This window comes from Thermobia domestica, chromosome 1, assembly GCF_964235325.1.
Source record: "Thermobia domestica chromosome 1, izTheDome1.hap1.1, whole genome shotgun sequence".
Taxonomy (NCBI): Eukaryota; Metazoa; Arthropoda; class Insecta; order Zygentoma; family Lepismatidae; genus Thermobia; species Thermobia domestica.
Window position 1 is genome coordinate 101,048,456 of NC_137454.1, and position 14,782 is coordinate 101,063,237.

At 36.8% G+C, this 14,782-nt stretch overlaps 2 protein-coding genes across 7 annotated transcripts in view; one reads left to right on the forward strand and one right to left on the reverse strand.

Annotated features, from left to right (window-relative positions):
- LOC145687766 (mitochondrial import inner membrane translocase subunit Tim21) overlaps positions 1-11,458 on the reverse strand; it is a 32,724-nt gene extending 21,266 nt beyond the window's left edge. Inside the window, exon 1 of the mRNA XM_081761208.1 lies at positions 11,398-11,458. The gene's annotated coding sequence lies outside the window, so the exon portion shown is untranslated. The remainder of the gene's footprint in view (positions 1-11,397) is intronic.
- Positions 11,459-11,896: 438 nt separating this feature from the next.
- The window catches only part of LOC145687721 (solute carrier family 66 member 2), a 101,530-nt gene continuing 98,644 nt past the window's right edge, over positions 11,897-14,782 (forward strand). For 4 of the 6 annotated variants that reach the window (XM_081761204.1, XM_081761178.1, XM_081761193.1 and 1 more), the window contains exon 1: positions 12,239-12,395. The gene's annotated coding sequence lies outside the window, so the exon portion shown is untranslated. Of the gene's footprint in view, positions 12,104-12,199; positions 12,219-12,238; positions 12,396-14,782 lie in introns of those variants that run through there. The other 2 variants (XM_081761184.1, XM_081761187.1) reach the window with 2 other exon arrangements.

The window sequence follows — 14,782 nt, forward strand, 5'->3', positions numbered from 1 at the left end:
GCTCGGCTCACTAATCGGTTCGGTTCGATAGTGAATGAGCTGTAAGCTGAGCCGCTCGAGCCGTTGAGAAGCCTAAACCCGGTCGCAGCTGTTTTGAACATGTTTGGCTGAAGCCTATAACTTTTAGTGTTGCCACGAGACGAGACAGAACCCTTTTACACGAGACACGAGACTTGACAGACTACTTGTCCCGTCTCGAAAATGAAAACTTTGGCTGGAATGGCCAAGATTTAAATTGCCAGTGGTCATATAGATTGCAAAAGGAAAATCCCCTTTGTGAGAAAACATTTTGAAAAGCCTTCATAGAAAAGTGTCCTCTGTCTATTAAATGAAACAATCGTGATACATGAGCCTCCTTAATGTCTTGTACCCAATTCCTCTTGCTGTAAACTGAGGATTTCTCATTTTTTTCATTTCTGGCTGGAATGATGCCAAGCAAAATCAAAGACAGGGAAGATTTTTACAAGGTCAAAAAACCGAACTACCACCACCATCTATTCAATTTGAAAACTGGGTAAGGTCTACATTCATTACAGGCTGTAGTTGAAGGTTCTGGCTGAGATGGCGGAAGAGAACAGAACAGACTACACTTGTCTTTATTCTCTGGTGGCGGTATTTTTTGCTATATGAACCGAAAACGGCAATTGAAGTATGTTATCTTGCAACTAAAATTTTGTCTTCTCTCTTTCTCTCTCTCTCACACACACATACACATAAAAACACACTTTTACCATTTTACCAATCGTTCGCTTATTATACAGCAGTCATGTTGTAAAATTCACCTCTTCGTTTGGAAGCCGGGCGAAGGACAAAGAAAGCAAAAATATTGTCGACGAACCCTTCAAATTGTTTGTTTTTAGCAAATTTATGGTACTAACAATACCACTGGAGTTGAAGAGTTTTTACAGGGGGCCTTCCTTTTGTTACGCGGAAACGTTTGATCTGACCAAAGTGCGAAATTGCCCTCTGCTTCCATGTTGAGAGGAGGGGAATACTTCCCTTTCCTAGTGAATAATATTCATTAGAACCTGAATTATCTTCAAAAATTGTTTCTTTCAAGCGCATAAAATCTTTCGAACTTGATAAATGTAAAGAACATTTGGTATAATATTCATGGAACTCCGTTGAAAGCAGAAAATATCATGAGAATGATCAGAAAATATCATGAGAATGAGAATTCGAACATTGACGAACATAATTAGCAGAAAAGAAATGGGATACCCAAACCATATTTTTGAACCTGCTATAAAATGTATATCCTATATTTTTACTAATTCCTTACTCCAATGAAAGTATCCTGGGGAGAATATTCTCTCCAAATTTTTCAGACTGAAATCCTTTTATTTCGTACGATTTCCCCCCCTGACACAATACGAAAAAACAAATGCTGTTAAAATCCATACAGGTGACCCTTCCGGGACTAACTCGGGGCCTTCAAGCCGATGGTCTATCGCCGCAGACCGCTTGGCTTGGTATGAAGATGTACGTTGTATGATTGCGAATAGATCACGACAATATAAGAAACTTTAATCCAAAATGGCCACAAAAAAATCAACTTCTTTTAGACCACTAGCTAATCTGGGTATACTGTCATGAGTTCGTTACACAAACGGGGCAACCACCAAATAGTATCACACACCCCGCGGTTATGGGAACAGATTTGAACCATGGAGGTGAAGACTGGCCGCAAGAATTCTTTCGTCTGATGTGTCGTTCAGCTCCCATTACTATGAAACTTTAAGTAGAGCTTACTGTGCAGTAACATAAAATTCCAATCAAATACTTACCATTACTCAATAAAATTATTTGGTTCCGAGCATTTTTTGTAAAATAATAATAATAATAATAATAATAATAATAATAATAATAATAATAATAATAATAATAATAATTGCAACAAGTCTAAACATGCTAAAATGGAAAGTAATTTTTGATTGGTATGGGTTAACACTGTGAAACCTAAAGGCTGGAATATATGAAATCAAATTGTACACACATATCTATCTCTCTATTTATCTATATATCTTTCCATCTCTGTCTCTCTCTCTCTCTCTCATATATACAGACACTATAAAGCAAGTGGGTTGATAGTATACGGTAGTGTCGGGGATGGTGACACCTTTACATCGAACTTTGCTTGTCGTGTAAACATTATTTGACATTAGTGGCTTCATCTTCGACGTACCTATGAGCAATTTACTGTATATTCGTGTATTAAAACTCGTAAAATAAATTTCAATGTTTCAGAATGTAAAAAAAAAAAAAAAAAAAGCCAGGGTCGAGAAGCCTCAGACAACTAACAGCAGAGATATATTATCTTGTAAACTATTTGTCCTTGCGTTGTGAGCTTATTTGAATTTATTTTTAAGACCGTTAGGCAACTTTGGCCGAATGGATGATGATGGGGAAATTAGTGGAATGAAGAAAGTAGTAGGATACTAGACAACTTCGAGAAAACACACACATTCCAAAAATGAAACGAAATTAAATGAAACCTTTGAGTTTTCCGTCCCACGGTTAGGCTAAAGGAGACAGTGATAATGAGTAATGAATGAAATGGTGGAATGAAGAAAGTGAGAGGAAACGGGAAAACCCCGAAAAAACCCACGCACACGGTGTTTGTCCACCACAAAGTTCACTTCGCGGGGCTGGGATCGAACCAGAGACCCCAAGCACCAGAGGTGAACTCTCTACCACTGAGCCACCGCGGTCCCCACACACATTCAATGTCCACCACAAAGCTCACATGGCACTAACCGAGATCGAACCGACTACCACATACACCAGAGGTGAAGGCTTCAGACTGTAGCTAACGTGACATTTCTTGTCTTGTGTGTTCTGGGTAATACTTGTAACTTCGTGGTATCTTGATTAGCATGGTGCAACCTGCTACATTTTAATTTCGTTCCCATGGTATGCTGCTATACTTTATACGAGACAAGACGAGACAAAACGAGACAAACGAGACGAGACGGACAGAACCTCTCGAGACGAGACACGAGACGGGACGACCTCATTTTTTGAGACGAGACACGAGACGAGACATGCTTTGCACGAGACGAGCCGAGACAGCCTGAAGTCTCGTCTCGTGGCAACACTAAAAACTTTTAACAATTTTTGGCTCGAGCCCGAATACTTGCCCCTTCGGATCTCAAACCCAGAACGTGACCGATGTCCTTCCCTCCTGAAGACTTCTCGACGACCGAGATCGACAGTCAATTTGCTTTTACTATTCAGATAGAAACCGTATATATTTTAAAGATTATACACGGTGTTGATATAATAATAATAATAATAATAATAATAATAATAAAAGTTTAAACTTGCCATTGAAATTTGGCAAAACTTACTTAAAAGTAGAGATTTCGGGGAAAGGGTTCCGTACCTTCAAGACACCTCTGCAACTACCAACATTTTATACTACAACGTTCCGTTGAAGTTTCATGTAAAAAGTATTCTACTGTATGTTTTAAGGAAAATAACTGTAATAAATATAACTGAATATCACGCAACAGTAAGGCATATAACAAACTAATTTTTAGGATATGCAGAGGTAAAAATAAAAGCTTTGCTACAAAATACCTACACAGAGCATAATTCAATGAGCTCTGAAATATAATGTAACGAAATAGCCTATGAGATTCAGTCTACAGAGCAATTGTTACTTAAAGAATGGGCATACATTATTTCGAGAATCGAGACAAGACGGAAAATGTTTACCATACTTTTCGTCTCGTCTCGATTTTCATCTCCAAAAAGAGACGAAAATTTTCAGTTAGCCTTGACCCGTCTCGAATGTAAAATGTTAATTATCATGTTATTTTATCTGTTTTAGAAACGGGATGAGAAACTCCTCTTCTCGTGAGCAACATTAAACCAAACCGAAATATTCTTTGCAAATGTCGCGTTTCTGCTTGTAATGGTATGACCTGAGCGATAATTAGCTCCTAGCTTTTAATCTTCTACGAGGTAATAATAATTATTATTAGTTTATTATTATTACTATTATTATTCCTGAAGATTTGATAGTTCAAGTATTGAAACATCCGAGTATTCAAATATGTGTATATAATAAAACGTATGTTATCGCCGATCAATCGCCATCAAAAATCCTAAAGTAAAAAAAAATGTGCATTCGCACAAGTACCTTGACCACTGAACCGCGATCGCTACGCGGTAAAAGATTCGTTTTTAGTCTGGTTACGTTAGGTTTCTTTGTATCCGCTAGCAAACTTGTATGTTATATTTCTTCGATTCATAATGTCTTTCGTATTTCTTTTTCCGAATTCCGGAATTATTCCAAAATGGGAATTTTCCGAATTCCGGAATTTGTCCGGTTTTACCTTCGGGAGTCCGGAAAGTAATAATTCCGGAATTGGCTATCCGTAGTTTATACACAACCTTTCAGAACACTAAGCTAGTAGCTGTCTACCAAAAAAAAAATAATGCAAAGCATTTTGTATCCTGCAATACGTCATGTATTAAAATACGACAGCAGTTTCAGTATCTAAACAGAAACTGCATGTATCTAGTTACTGGAAGGTGAGGTAGGAAGAATTGTATTGTGTCTTATCTTTTTGTGTCTTATACAACCCGGCAAACCACTGAATATCTAAAAGGCTTTCGTTAAATCCAAGTTGTAGTACTCACAGTTACATCCATTTGTGTCTATATGATCGTGTTACTAAAGCTTACTATATGACAGCGTTAGTAAGTCTTTCTCTGTTCTCCCGTAAAGTTGTGATACGATCTACTACAGAATAAAGAACCAATTATCAATTTAACCAAGTTGTTGTATTACTACACATCTGCTTCCGCCTCTGTCAACTCCGGCCGATCTCGTTGACACGACATATTTGCTTTTTATACCCCTTTCTTCGTTTACTGAACAGTAACTATTCTGAATTATGTTTCTGCGCATGCCTCGTAGATAAATATTTCTGATGCCAATAGTTTCCGTTTTGTCCAAGGAATGTTCTTTTTCGTATTCCCAGCATGACCCTTTTATTACATTATATAAAGAGCATGTAGGTCTAAATACCTCATGTATTACATAGAATGTAGGTTTAACTCTTCCAGCAAAGAAGAAACATGTGATCATAGTATACAACCCACAGAAGTGATAGCTGGCAATACAGTGGTCGTAATCCCTAACGACACAGAGAGTGAGCAGTGCCCTTCCCTCTGGTCTAGTGGCTAGCGCGTGCGACTTTGGTGTCTGGTGTCCCGGGTTCGATTCCCGGCGGGAGAGCATCTATGATTTTTAAGTGTTCCTTATGTTTCTGTGTTCGTGTCTCTGTCGTTATAAGTTATTAGAAAAAGCAAGTTAAACGAGTGAAGCAAGTAAAATTAGCAATAACTATGTTACTGAAACACGTTCGGTGAGTCAGTTAAAAAAAAAAAGTGGACAAAGCACTGACTTTTCACGCCGTCCATGCGAGTTCGAATCTATCTCGGCTTGGTTTTTTATCCATTTGAGAGAAAGTATTGTTTCTTTTCGCTACAGCTAATGACTCTTTTCGTATTTTTCGCTGTCGTTCACAGTTAAAGTAACTGACTATTCTTATTCTTTCTACGAATGATGGATTTTCTCATTGGCTTCATGTCAAACATGCACACGTAATGAAAAGACGCTGTTGATAATAATAATAATAATAATAATAATAATAATAATAATAATAATAATAATAATAATAATAATAATAATAATAATAATAATATCAAATATTACTAGCTAACTCGTGTGTGTATTTGGACAATATAATTTTATATTATTATGTGGAAATAAGTAAGGCTGGCTGGCGCCCCCCCCTCACTAATTTCGATGCGCCTTTTGGGTCCACAGTGTCCAACGCTGCCGTGTTGTGACAAAATGCTGTAACTTTGGCGGAGCAGTTTTGCGATAAAGAGCCGTAAAGTTTTAATCTGAAAATGTGATCTGTATCGTGTAGAACCAGTGTATCTTGACTTTGGAAACACGTGATTACATGTAATGTTACGTAAATGCATGTTGTGTGATTAAATTTGGTGAAAATTGATTGGTTGACCATTATTGCCCAGTTACTCTTCTTCTACACGATACAGATCACATTTTCGGATGAAAACTTTACGACTCGTTTTCGCAAAACTACTCCGCCAAAGTTACAGCGTTTTGTCATGACACGGCAGAACGTTGGTCCCATCTCACTATCACCTCCTGTTCTCTCAATATAAGTTATCGACATTTTGCCTAAAGAGGGCTCTGCCGTGGCTCCATGACTAACCATGACAATGACTCTTCGTTCATTTTGCATTGAAATCGCTTATTTTCTGATTACTATGAGTGCATACTGTCCAATGTTGCTCCCATCACTCTACAATTTCCCGTTCTCTCGATATAAATTGCTAATATTTTGTTTGTAAGGGAGATATGGCGTTACAATTATTACGTTTCAACAAGAATTGAGGAAGATATTGCCTTGCCACAAACAACACCTATTATTATTATTATTATTATTATTATTAATAATAATAATAATAATAATAATAATAATAATAATAATAATAATAATAATAATAATAATATTTTACTTACCACTAATGTTGCCTACCTTTATTTGCAATGCAATGTGTTACTAAAAAGCAAATCAAATACCACTCCTCGCCATTCACGCTCTCGAATTCGAAATATATGATTTACTGTCCTCCGTGTTAGGGGAAAGCAGATTTATTATATTAATCTTTCAAATAACAGGTTTCACAAGTTACTTCACTTTCAATGTGTAATTTCATATCATCACTAACAATCATCTTGTTCCGATACGAAAATAACTCCCTCCTGAAAAAAAAAAAGCCTGACCGTAGAGAAAGAGCGTGAACCTTCTTTATGCGATTAATCGGGTCCAATATTTCAATAAGCCCCTGCACACAAATATCTCAGTAAAAGAGGAAAAGTTATTCAAACTTTCTGAATACCTATTTATGGGCGAAATTTGGTTCCCTTTGAAGTTTTTAAGAGTTTGAAGGGCCGCCATTTTGAACATTTTCATCTGATTATTCTGGTTAACGAACTCATCAAGATATTTGAACAATTAATGTTTGTGCCAAGTTTCGTCTCAATCCCCTGAAAATTAGGGTGGTTATGGCATTCACAAATAGCGTTATATATATATACAGATAGATAGATAAATAGACACACACAGAGAGAGAGAAAAGGTATTTTGCTCCCTGATCGCATCTGTGGTGCGTCAGAGCTAAACCGGGCCCCTTTGCAAAACGTATTGACCAGCCTAACCTAAACACAAACCTCTTAATTGCTAACGTAGAAACGTGGTCGGGAGGTGTAAAGCATGTAGAAATTGTATTTTTAATAACCATGAGTATGGATTCGAACACTCCACTTCCATGTTTTTCTTTTTACTTTTTGCAGCTACATCGGAACGTTCCATTTTTATTCTTTACTAATTGCAAATGGCGTTTACATTCAAAATATGAGGAATTTTGGTGGCATTTGTTCGGATATTCTTCTCTTTCAAAATTAAGAAGAGAATAAAAGCAATACGCAAAGACAAAAAGTATTATCAGTATTAAACATTACCAATAATAATTGCTACGAAAGACTAAATACGACCTCTTTTACCATCTCTCATGAGCTGTATGTATTATTAACAAAATTTTTAAAAGACGTCCTTGATGGGGATTCGAACTCACGTTCTTTTCATTTGTAAGCCAGCACCTTAACCACTACACCAACATCATGGCGTGGTGAACGTTTAGTTGTCGGCGTATTTGTTATATTTGAGTTTTATGTTCCCACTTCGACAATTTGTACTCTTTTTTTCGAAGTTTATCAGCTGTTTCTGGCTTTCTCTTTCGGTGTCATCCTTTATTTACACTATGTACTATTCGTATTCACAGCTTGTGCTCCTCTACAATATCTTATTCAGATTAAACTTTTCTTTTTGCCCCTCAGTAAACATTTGATTGATTTAATTCTCATACTCTCCACGGATGGAGCGAAGAAATGCCAGATTCGAAAAATAGGTGTACATTTACTTTCCTGACAGATAATACCACAGATTGCGGCGAATGGCTAGGGAACATTTTCCAGTAATTCGGGCAGTATAACCAGCAGGAAGGCAAAACATTGTGCTCCATTCAGCAGTATCCACGGAGGATAAGAACAAGAAGAAAAAAAATTAAAACATTAGGGAATAAAATGGAAAGGACTTACCAAGGGAAGAGCGGTGCTGGAACACATTTTGTCAACTTCTACGACCACACGTCAAATGGTTCTGTCGCAAGTTGCAATATGGAGCAGTCGATTTGTGCGCTCTTTTATTCTCTAGTAAAAGGTTGCCAGCACGTGCTGGTATTTTAGTTGTTACGCCATTACGTACAAATTTTGTAATTACTGTTTCAGATTCATCATTTAACCATCCCTTGTCTCAATTTAATTTTGGTTTTCTTAAATGGATAAATACATCTTTAAATATGAGCCTGTCTACTTCATTTCTGGCCCCCAATAAAATTTTTGAATTTTCTACCTTTGTTGTGTTTCTTTTAGATATTTCGACAGGGCTAAAATAATCCCTGGGACGTGAGTTTCCTCCCACATTCTCATTTCACAATCATTTTATAAAAATTCTTTCTACGCTTTCATTAATAACCCGTTTTCTTTGGCTTAAAGGCATAAGGCTGGGATGCAAAACTAGAATTTAACAACGAATTAGCAAGTGAATACACAAACAATGTTTTAGTTATGTTTCTACTAATCGGCAATCAAATGTTCTGATTAAATGTTGCTAGGAAAGGGAAGATCAGAAAATAGTGGAAGATATAGAACAAGATCCCTATAAAGCACTCCGTTCAAGAGAGTCAAGTTTCCCAGTTGACATTAATATAGAAACATGGGAAATACTGGTGTATGAAGAGAAAAGATTAGCCCTAGTGGTCAACGATGTAGTGCAAGGCAGCACACCATTCTCTAGGAATAAGATAGAGAAAGCCATCATAGCAGGGCAGCCACGAAGAGCAACAGGGCTGGATAGGATAAACATCTGAAGACGTCCTTATCATACCTTGGCAGTATCTGGACTGAACTCCTAAATATGTCCCTCAAGAAAGGGGAAATCCCAGACGCTTGGCGCGAATCAAACATCAAAATGTAATACAAAGGGAAGGGTGAAGAAACTTGAACTCATACAGAGGAGTAGCATTGGAACCCATGGTTTTTAAAGTGCTTACAAGGGTGCTCAACCAGAGGATATGCAATAAGATTGAGCCATTCTTTGCGGAGGAGCCATTTGGATTTAGACGAGGCAGATGTACAAAGATGGCCGCGGAAAATCTACTTACGGAGATTCATGAAACACTCAAGAACATAAATAGGCGTATGTCGTACTTGTAGACTACTTGAGAGCCTTCGATCAACAGGAACCCACTAATCGAGAAACTAGAAAATATCATCGGCTGTATGGAAGAAATTAGACTCATCTTGAATATAATAGCTCAGAATGAAGTGAGTGTGTGTGATGGTTCCAAGCACTCGAGCTGGATACATCAAACATAAGGTGTGCTGCAAGACGATCCGCTGAGCTCAACCGTATTCAACGTACTTACCCGTGACTAATTGCCGGAATCCAGTACTCGTAACATAGTTGCCTAAATATGTATGTATGCGCGGGCTAAATGGCAATCACTTCTGATAATCTAGCGCAATTACAGACGGCAATGGTTTTTATAGTATGTACAGTATGCGGCGGCGCGGGCGCAATGTGGTATGAGCTGTGAGCGCCACATTGTATGCTTAGCTGTGTGTGGACTAGCGGAGTATGCACTTGGAGCGAAGATAATGTTACTCACAACAGAGAAGAACTGTATATTTTAGAGCACTATTTCCGCTCATATTGTGTGGGCCAGCATCTCACTGCAGGAGATGAGTGGAGATGCCTCCATGTGGGGTATACTAAAGGAAGCAATTTTCCGAATAGATAATACCCTACCACTGTACTGGAGTTAAGAAAGAAGATTCGATCATTTGTTTTGGTGTTCCAGCAAGCCGTGTTCACTATTCTAGCTACAGAACGGCTATGAAGAATGTCAGACGTAATGGTCAACATTTTGAACAGGTGATATACAGGCTCGATTCCTCTTAAATTTACAATTTGTGTTGAGTAACAATTAGTTAAAATCCTTCTGACATTTCTTATGTTTCATTACGTTATACAAAAAATATATAAATAAATGTCAACGATATGATTTCAGCACTGTTTGTTTTGCCGCATACTGTAGAATAGACAGAAAGAAATGGTCTGTGCATCAATGAAAAGAAGACAGTGCTAGTAGTTATTCGGAAACGGGGAACTACAGAAAGAAGAAGTAATAACCTGTACGAGATAAACATATAATCAGATAGACTCTCAAATATCTAGGCATCGCGATGAAGTCACAGGTACGACCTTTTCGATACACTGAAAGAGGGACTCGTAGCAGACATCAGAGAGAAGAGGGATGGGCGACATCAAAATCTAATCAGGATGTCGGTCGAAACAGCGATGAAACTCTTCCGGGCAAAAGTACCGCAAAAGTGCATACTGCCAATATGCACGTATGGGATAGACATAATATGGATTTCATTAATGAAGGGCCAATTAAAGGATCTGGGAAGTCTGAAAGCAAGATATCTGAAAAGAGTGCTTGGACAATCAAAATACACTCCATTTCGCTACACTTACGTGATGGCTGAAGAGAAATTTCTGATTGAAGACCTACGGATGTAAATGCTGTTGCGATCTACACTGGCGTATAAATGACTTCTAAAAGAACTTTACGCGAAAAGAATGGATCTGGGGAAATAATGAACTACGCCATATAGTGACTCGCTTCGCTACGCATGATTTCATCAGCGCAACTGATAGGACAGAGACATTCCATCAAGCTAGCGACGAATGTCTATGTGAGCTGTATGGGGAAAAGTGCGATACATACCGCACTATGATCTGTGTGAATCGATCAGTAACACTAACGCAATTCTTGTTTGGACTAGTTTAGTTTCCGCTTGCCCATTGGCTGTACTTACTTATTATTTAACACAACCTACACTCGGCAAATCTACACATGAAATTCACTGAACAGTAATGAAAGAAACAATAAGCGGTAAAATGAGTGAAAGAAAGGAATTAAAGTATGCTATTGAATAATTAAACTAACTTAAGGTGCTGATTGACGAGCTGTTGGCATGAACATGATTTTCAACTTTTTGAAAAAAAAAAATTCTATTGGTATCAATTTCCTTGTGCCCAGATCTCGTCAATCTGCATCGAAACATATATATTACGTGTTGTGGGATTGTCATTTAGTAATACTGCTATACTAAGGCACATAAAAATAAAAAAAAAATATTTTTTAAAAAGATACTTGTAATCGATAAACCTCAATGCCGAATAACTGGTATGAAGTTAATGAACTAAGCCAAGGTGACTACCTCCAAAATTCTATACACCTTTCTACAAAAAAATGTCTGTGTGCACGTTCATCAGTTCGTTAGATTTGTCTTTTATCAACTACACCATTTGGTTATACGAGCATCAGCTGACTCAGGCTGTAGTATACAGCTACCAAAATAAACTAAATTTTGCAGCCCAACACATATATAGTGAAAATCCCTATAATGTATTGTGTCGAAGAGAAGACAACAGCATATTAAAACTACATAATTTCGAAAACTTATTCAAATTCGTTAACTTGTGAATTATGTAACTTGCCTATATCCTCGGATCCAAAGAACGATACTCCACTAGCTTTAATTATAATTCTTAGCCAAATATTTTTTTATACACATTACATATTTACATTACAGTATACAAGCCAATTATTGTACATAAATATCACCTTTTAGTTTCATATCTACGAAAGAAAAACTGCCAAATGATCGATCACCTGAAAATCCAAAAGAACGATGAATTACGATTAGATTTTGTTAACAAACTATGAGAAAGAAAGTAAAGACAGACTTCAATTATCTCTTAAAGTGACTACGCTGATAACTCTATCATGGCTTTGTTGATATAGTGATAATAGTCTTAGGAAAATTTTCAGAGCAAGTAGTTATACATTTTACCTTGTAAGTTAAAACTATGTTTTAAAAATATCATTTATTATACCGTATTTGATTCACAAAATTATCATTAAAACCCCAGACGAGGGATAAGTCGTGTAACTTTTTTAAATAGAGTAAGGTGAGTTGAAGAGTAGTCACATTTACTAATAGAGTATCTACTTCCTGCGCAGTAAAGGTTACTTGGATGAACAAACCTTATTTAAATGGAACACTTAAAGTGAAAGAAAGATGGAGTTATAAAGCATCACAGCTGTTTGAAGTGTATGTAAATTGGCTTGAAGGCAAGAAAGGAGAAGTGAGTTTCTAAACAATGACTAAATGTTATATAATGTAGTTGCAATCCCGTATTCGAGCACGTTTCACTGGCCGTGTATTAGATTTTATTTTTGAATATTGTAAATTTAGTAAAGTAATGATTTCATACGAGCAGCTATAGTAGTTTGGGTGTAACTAAACAAAGAATATACAAAGTCATTCGTGAAGTGTTGCTTCTCAAGAACAACTGAACAATCAATCTGCATAAACCACACATTTAATAAAACATTCAGAACAAGAAAAGGGGAGGGGCACAGATAAGATGACTGATTTTCCATAAAATCGACAATTAATGCCTTCAAGTTTCGAGTGTAGATTGGTTACATAAGCATTGGATTATTTCGATAACTAATTTAGGATTATGCATTTCTCTATAATAAATTGTGCGCTTACTTTCATTGACATCATGTTAGATTCAGTACTGACTCTTGTAGTTTGGTGAAACTCAATCTGTTATCGACTTCGGAATTTTCACAAAAATATAGGCATTTATTCCGAAGTTGGTCATCCGCCTAGTTGTGGGCTAAAAGCGTAACAATTGGCTTCATTCTGTATCAAAGTTTAATATTTAATTCAATTAGTTTTGCCGAGCGAGCGTTAGCGAGTAACGCGGGCACGTTGTTTTCTGTCATTACAGCTAGCCTAAATGGGAAGGGAGACTCGTGTTGGCCACCATGTTGGTTATAATAGCGTTACATTGAAAAGTATAACTTTCTCCACGTTTCTTTAGTTATTTGCTTACCGCATTGTATATAATTTATTTTTAGATGCATTAAGCCGTGACTTTTACTTACTTTTAATAGATTTTCCTGATCATCACCAGCCATGTTTACAAAACAAATGTTCATTACATACGGTACCGTGAATCCTACCATCCCAGTAATCTTGCGCCAAGTAGTACCCTTCGCTTGTCAAATAGTTCCATGTTTAGAACCGTTTATATAAGAAAATGAACACAATTTTCCCTCCTTATACATTATCAAGCACACAAACAAACGAATTATTAATTTCTTTCCGGTAAATTTTCAAAATTTTGCTAGAAACTGCCGACCAACTTTGGAACTTAACCCAAAATATGTTCTGTTGGAGAGTTTTCACTTTATATTAGGTACTTTAGAGGGCATTACTGCTGTATCGCCAGACCAATTTGAAAAAAGTACCAAAATGTACTGCATTCGGTTATATTTGGTTGAATTAGATTAGGTTAGGGGCATAAAAAGTAGTGCAAAAAACAAAGCAACCTGTGCTAGGTGGCCACTAAAAAGCACGAATGTTATCTAACCAAGTCAGAAGAGTGCAAAGCTGGTGGGTCCATGCGGAGGTGCGTCCCAATGGAGCAAGCGCGTTAGCATATTCGCCCAAGAAATAGATACAAAAGCAGATCGCACACACACGCACCAGCTCGCGACGTGTGAACTTTGTGGTGGACAAATAGCGTCCTCGTGGGTTTTCTCGGGATTCTCCCACACTTCATTCTATCATTTCATTCATTTCTCATCATCACCCTCTCCTTTAGCCTAAGCGGCATAATCGTGGGACGTAAAACTTAAAGATTTCATTTCATTTTACACACACACACACTTTTATATAAACTTTTCTTTGAAGAATCAGTTGCTGCAAGGGTCAGCGGTTACATAACAATTTTCCCACTTAAGTCGTTCCTTCCCTTTGTCGGTTTGTTACTAGTGGGTCATCCTCCAGACCTTGTTAGGTTTCTGGTCATCCTATTCTTGTTTCTGAGTGTGTAATAAACAAAAATGTCCCTTCAAGAAAAGGCGTATTGGCAGCAGAGAAAACAAGTTCAAACTATATTGTACGATAGTAGAGATGGGGCTTGGATATGGTTAGTGCAGAAGATTTTTCTTTTTTAAAACAACAAACTATGTAGGCTAGAAACAGCTCCATGTGGTCCAAGATGGAGTACTAGTTCAACTGATTTATAAAATTACGATGTTTGTACCTTTTTCGTAGTTAATAATTTTCTCCTCTTTTATTTGTATCAAGGAATTTATTTGTCAGCAAATATTAATGCATGTATTTTGCTGTAATTTGCAAGGACTGCTTAAAATGTCGAGGTTTCAAATTCATTTTTTCTAATTCATTTTTGTGTTTTTGATGCTTTACTTTCCATGTTTATTAAGCTGATGAACCGACCAAGTGCTTGGGCTTTAGCAAAATCCTTTATTTTTATTGCTGCGTAACTACCAATAATAATAATAAATTCATAAAAGAAATCCAATAAATACTAAAGTAATTCACAATTCCATTCGCAATGAATAGAATTGTGAAATGCTTTCGTAATTATTGGACTTTTTTTTTTTAAATATATCTATAATTACTCATTATAACACAGAAAATGCAATACAA